The sequence below is a fragment of the Sus scrofa genome, unplaced genomic scaffold (assembly GCF_000003025.6).
Source record: "Sus scrofa isolate TJ Tabasco breed Duroc unplaced genomic scaffold, Sscrofa11.1 Contig2026, whole genome shotgun sequence".
Lineage (NCBI taxonomy): Eukaryota > Metazoa > Chordata > Mammalia > Artiodactyla > Suidae > Sus > Sus scrofa.
The window spans coordinates 119,148-125,147 of record NW_018085004.1 but is presented as its reverse complement, the minus strand read 5'-3'; the positions used below and the strand labels follow the sequence as shown (position 1 = coordinate 125,147).

The following is a 6,000-nucleotide window of genomic DNA, read 5'->3' as shown; positions in this document are numbered from 1 at the left end:
TCAAGGATACATGGGAATTTGTATGCTATAGCTTTAAAAATGACAATCATATTTTTTGATTTTCAAATCAGTTATCCTCAAAAACATGTAAGTTTTGACCATAGCATTAATATATTTCATAGTTTCCAATATATTATCAATTTCTGCAGTCAAATGCTCAACCACTGAGCTATACCCCCTACATGGATTTCTAAAGGCATCTTCCTGGAAATGAAAAGACCATATTTGGCCAAACAGAAAACAAATACATAAAGGATTCCAGCATTTCTGGAAAAAGACCAAGGGAATACACTATAGGGAAGAGGGAAAAAAATCTATTCAGTTTAGCTTCACTCTCACTTTAATTGCCAGGTACCCACGGTTTTCTGTAAGACTTTAATGAAAGCATTTTTTACTTCTTTGTTTCTAAGACTGTGAATGAGTGGATTCAGTGTGGGGATGACAATAGTATAAAAAACAGAACCACTTGATTTCTTTCCCAAGGAGGACTTACTTGGTTTTAAATAAGTAAAAACCATAGTGTCGTAAATGATGGTGACTCCCAGGATGTGGGAGGCACAAGTACAGAAGGCTATTTCTTTCCTGTGGTAGAAGTAATTTTCAGGATAGTAGAAAGGATAGACACATAGGACACAAGTATTGTGATAAGAGATGCCATTAGAGTGAGCCAGCTACAAAGAATACCATTATTTCCATGTCTTATATGTCAGTACAAGACAAGGCTAAAATTAGGTATGTGTCACATAAAAAGTGATGGATTATATTGGAGTTGCAAAAATCCAGTATGCTCATGAAAAGCACATTGACAAAGGAGTCCATGAAACCAATCAAATAAGATCCAAAAACTAAGGAGCAGCAGCATCATGTGTACACAACAACGTGATACTGCAGAGGAGTGCAAGTAGCTACACAGCAGTCAAATGCTGTGGAGGAGAGAAGAACATTCAGTGACCCCCAAGAAGACAAAGAAATACAACTGGGTGAAGCCATTCATGTATGGAATGTACTTGGTGGGAATCAGTAAGTTCTCTAAAGTTTTAGGTGTGATGACTTTTGAGTAACTGAGATCAAGTAATGACAAGTGGCTGAGGAAAAAAAATACTTGGGGATATGAAGCTGGAGACTCAGGTGGATTATCCATATCATTCCTGCATTGCCCAGCACAGTAACCAGGTATATCAGGAGAAATAGCATAAATAGCATCCTCTGGATTGCTTCAGAATCTGTCGGTCCCATAAGGATGAAGTCATTCACATGTGTGTTATGTTTTCCACCCATAGTATTCAAATGCTCTAAACTGTTGAGAAATTGAAGTTGATGTTTAGCAGGCATGGCTTCAGAAAGTTGTGTTTAAATGAAAGACAGGACATATTTTTACTACTTTAGTTTTTCTGTAATGTGATATTAAGAAAGGTTTACAGAGTATATTTGATTGCCAAATATAGAAATAGGTATAAATTAGCATTTGGATATAATGTAAGCTAATATATTGGATATTTAAAATATGCATGACACTGTTCTGAATGCTTCCCTTTATTAGAGCATTATGTTTCCATGGATTATTACACCATACGTAATACTACTAGCCACATATTTTAGAGGAGAAAAATGGCACAGAGAATTTTGGTAACTTATCCAAAATCAGTACTATTATATGTTGGGTCTGCAATTTTCCCAAAATAGATTGACAGCAGACAGCAGACTTATGATGCTCTATTCCCATTTATAAACTTCAGCAAACCTCAGGAAGAAAATGCTATATATATAATAAACAATGACAGAATAATAGTTTTAATCCACCATGTGCTCTTTTAACTTCCAATATTATTTAATATAAATGATAAATATATTTAACCTAGTGGATATTAGTAGGGTGCATTAAAATGATAGACCACAGGTTCATATTAGCTTCCAAAAGTTATGATGAATAATTTCCTAATTTGACCATTCAAAATCAAAATTCTTCCAAAATTATATTTCTAAAATATGCATGTTTCTTGTAGTCCCTGATTATGTCATCTCTGTATTTCTAGTTCCACATGCCCTGGCATTACTTAGGGTGTTGTCAAAGTACTATCTACATGTATATTCTTCTGATAATGTCAACGCTTTATCTGAGCCTAAGGAAAACCTTCTAATTTTCAAAATAATACTTCCCAGGAGTCAAATTTGATGTAAAACCACTGTCTTCCTGTATTATCTTTTTAGCCATATGTCAACCTCAAAATTTATTCACAAATAAGACATGAAGACTATTTAAGTAGAAAATTTCTGTAATATATTTGTTTTCTAAGAGATATGTTCTCTTTAAATCTTAGTGCATTCACTTCCCAGAGGGAAAAAAAATAAACCTAGAAATTGTGGTCAGCTCCTGATCAAAGGTAAAATTTTCCAGAAAGCTATGTTTAAAACAAATAGGTATATAAACAGAGAAACCTAGGTCTTGCCACTCATCCTGTTAATTCTAGGTTACCTCATATACTGTGGATTGGTGATAATGAAAAATTTGGTCATCCCTGTGGGCCAATTTACATGGGATTTTACTCAAAATGCTTCCAAAGACAAAAGTTCAAGGACTCCATGCAGCTCTGCCAAGTTTTGAAATGCTACTTATCTTTTCCCTTACTACCCACACAATGAAGAGCCTAATGGTTTGGTTTTCTTTTGTGATGTCCAAATTGATGCCTGGAGTGGTAGAGAAGCACTTTCTAGGGAAATACTTAATTACTCTAGGTCTGAAACCATCAGGGACAGAAGGATACATTTTCCTCAATGATACTTTTATATTTAAGTGTGTGATACTATATGAGTAATATGTTCATTAGAAACCAAATACAAAGAACAGTCTGAAAACAATTCAAAACTGTTGAAATGTTTTGATAATTTTTCTCAATTATTTTTTTCATAAAATGATTATTTATATGCCTCTAGATTTGCATAATTTTTGTGGTACCATATATTCAATATTCATCCTCAATTCACCTAAAATTTCATAATATACTATAAACAGTGTTACATTAGACTTTCATAAAACCCATAATTTGTAGGTTTTTTCATTAATTCATGATAATTAGATCAATGGTTGTATAGATTTAAAAGGGAATCTTACAGAAAAGTCCACTCATACATCATGGTTTTAGGAAGTAATATATTGTTGTAGCCAAGGGAGCACATTTTATTTGTACTATATCTTTGATGAAGGGCAGTTCTATTTATTAGAAGTCAGTGCTGCTGAAACAGGCTTATTTGGAGGTTAAAAAGTGAATATAAATCTATTTGACAGTAGATAACTGAGAGTTAAATCAAATGAGAGACATGGTAATTTTCTATGTAAATGCTACCTCCAAAGCCCTGTTGTTTGCAAAATTACTGGGAGCAAGTGCTTCTTCCTCAATATTTTCCCTACATATGTCATGTTTAGTGATGCTTATGACTTTAAGCTATTCTCCCTTTTTTTTTTTTTTTTTTTTTGGCCATGCCCACAGCATGCAAATTTCCAGGGACAGTGATGATTGAACCTGCTCCAGAGCTGGGACCCAAACCACACCAGTGAAAACCCCAAATCCTTAATTCACTGAGCCAAATGGAAAAAAACAAAGTCTGATCAGAGATTTTAAATATCTTTTGATTTAATGATGATATACACTAGCTCACTACAGTTTTAACTATTCATTCATGCAGTTAAATGTTTCTTCATTCAATGGTTTTTCTTTTATTTTATTCTAGTTACTATTTCTTTCTTTAAATCTTACAAGACTGTTGTTGTTTTTTTTCAGATAGATGCTATTTTTTTGCTTTCAAATCCATTAATTGTTATCTAGATTTTATCATTCTTCCCCTACTTTACTAGGATTATGAAGAAAAACAAACAATTTTTCCTATATTCTCATTTTTTGAATAAGACCCACCCACTGTAATGAAGGACAGAATAATAGGAGAAAAATAAGCAGAAATTTAATGATATTTATATCCTGTATACATGGGTGATACCAGGAAAACTGAGTGACTCCTTCAAACGGCCCAAGCCTCCCCCTTAAACATCATGTCAAGCTAAACACAAAGGATAATGGGGGGAGGGAGGATGGGAGGCAGGAATAAGAATATAGTAAACAATGGTATGTTTGTCAGTGCAGGTTCAAGTCCAAGCCTTCTTCATTGATAAGTTTCTAGATATTTAGTTTTCTTCCTCTTCTTGGTACAGAGAGAGAGAGACATCCTTGTACATGAAGATTTCCATTTTAAATGTAAATGCCTCTTACAAAAGGTAACATCTATTCAGTTTTCGGAATATATCCTGTGTCTGCTCTTTCTTAAAAATAACCAGCTTGGAGTTCCTGTCATGGCACAGTGGAAACAAATCAGACTAGGAACCATGAGGTTGCAGGTTCAATCCCTGGCCTTTCTCAGTAGATTAATGATCCAGCTTTGCCATGAGCTGTGGTGTAGATCACACACTTGGCTTGGATCTGATGTTGCTGTGGCTCTGGCATAGACCAGCAGCTACAGCTCTGATTAGACACCTAGCCTGGGAACCTCCATATGTGTGGGTACGGCCCTAAAATGACAAAAGACAAAAAAATAAAAATAAAAATAACCAGCTCAAGGTAATCCTTATGCCAAAGAAGCATACTGTGGCATAGAAATGCTTTTCCCCATTAGGTTCAATTCATTTTTTTTTCTATATTACCTAGTAATAGCTGTTTATTTACTTTTTGTAATCTGTTTGATAATATATGAATTTAATATATGCATTACTCATCTGAGTGTTGCTTTAAATTTGACCTGTATATAGTGGTAATAATTACTTTTATTGTGGCATAGTAAATAGATAATCTAAAGTTAAAATTTTAAATTTCCTATTGTTTAAGAATAATTCAAGATTTAAAAAAAATAGGTCAAGCTAAAAGAATATATATTTATTTACTTTTTTGTCTTTTTAGAGCCAAACCCACAGCATATGTGAGTTCCCAGGCTAGGGGTCAAATTATAGCTTTAGCCACCAGCCTTTGCCACAGCCACAGCAATAGCAGATCTTAGACATGACTGTGAACTACATTGCAGCTCAAAGCAACACTGGATCTTTAACCCACTGGGAGACGCCAGGGAGCCAACCCACATCCTCATGGATACTTGTAGGGTTTGTTACTTATAAGCCAGTACAGGAACTCTCCACTTTTTTTCCTTTAGGTATCAATTTTATATTATACTACATTGCAGACAGAAAATGAATGTGACTCTTTAATTTAAATGTGGTAAATTTATTGAAATTTATGGATTAATCAATTTATCAATTACTTTATGGACTAATAAATTTAAAGTCACGGATTTCAATTTATGATTACTCAACTAGTATAATTAACTCAGATTCTGGGAAAGAAAGAGTCAAATGTTGATATGCATGTCTGGTCTTATCAATTATAGTATTAAAGATTATAAATTCACAGCTGGGGTAAATAGGAAAAAATACATAAAAAGTAATATAACGTGTTAGAAGGTGAAAACTGCTATAAAAATAAAAAGTGAAACAGCTCAGAGGAGGGAGTTCTGGAATAGGGGCATGAGGAAGCAATCAGAAATTGTGTGGTCAAGGTAAGCTTAATACGATGTTGGATTGTGAGCAAATATTTGAAGGAGGGAAGTGTTAGTCATGCAGGTACATGGGAGGGGAGTGGTTCAGAAAGGGGAACGTCAGTGCAGAGGTCCATGCAGTGGATAGGTCATGCACCCTGAGGGGCAGAGAGTAATATGTAGTAAGAGTGTTATTTTATGTTGGGAGAGAGGAGAAGGAGAAGCAATAATGAAGAATCTGTGTGTCTATGGTGGTAAGTGCTTTGGAGAAAAACTAAGAGTAGGGACTGCATGGAGACAATTGGACCTCTTCTATTAAAAACAAATTTTAGGGTTCCTACTGTGTTGCAGTGCATTAAGAAACCAAGGGCAGTGTGCAGTGGCTCTGGTCACTGCAGAAGTGCAAGTTGGATTCCTGGCACAGTGCATTGG

General features: G+C 34.7%; 1 pseudogene; it reads right to left on the bottom strand.

Moving 5' to 3' along the window:
* Positions 1-335: 335 nt before the first annotated feature.
* Positions 336-1,278, bottom strand: LOC110258415 (annotated as a pseudogene).
* Positions 1,279-6,000: the final 4,722 nt, after the last annotated feature.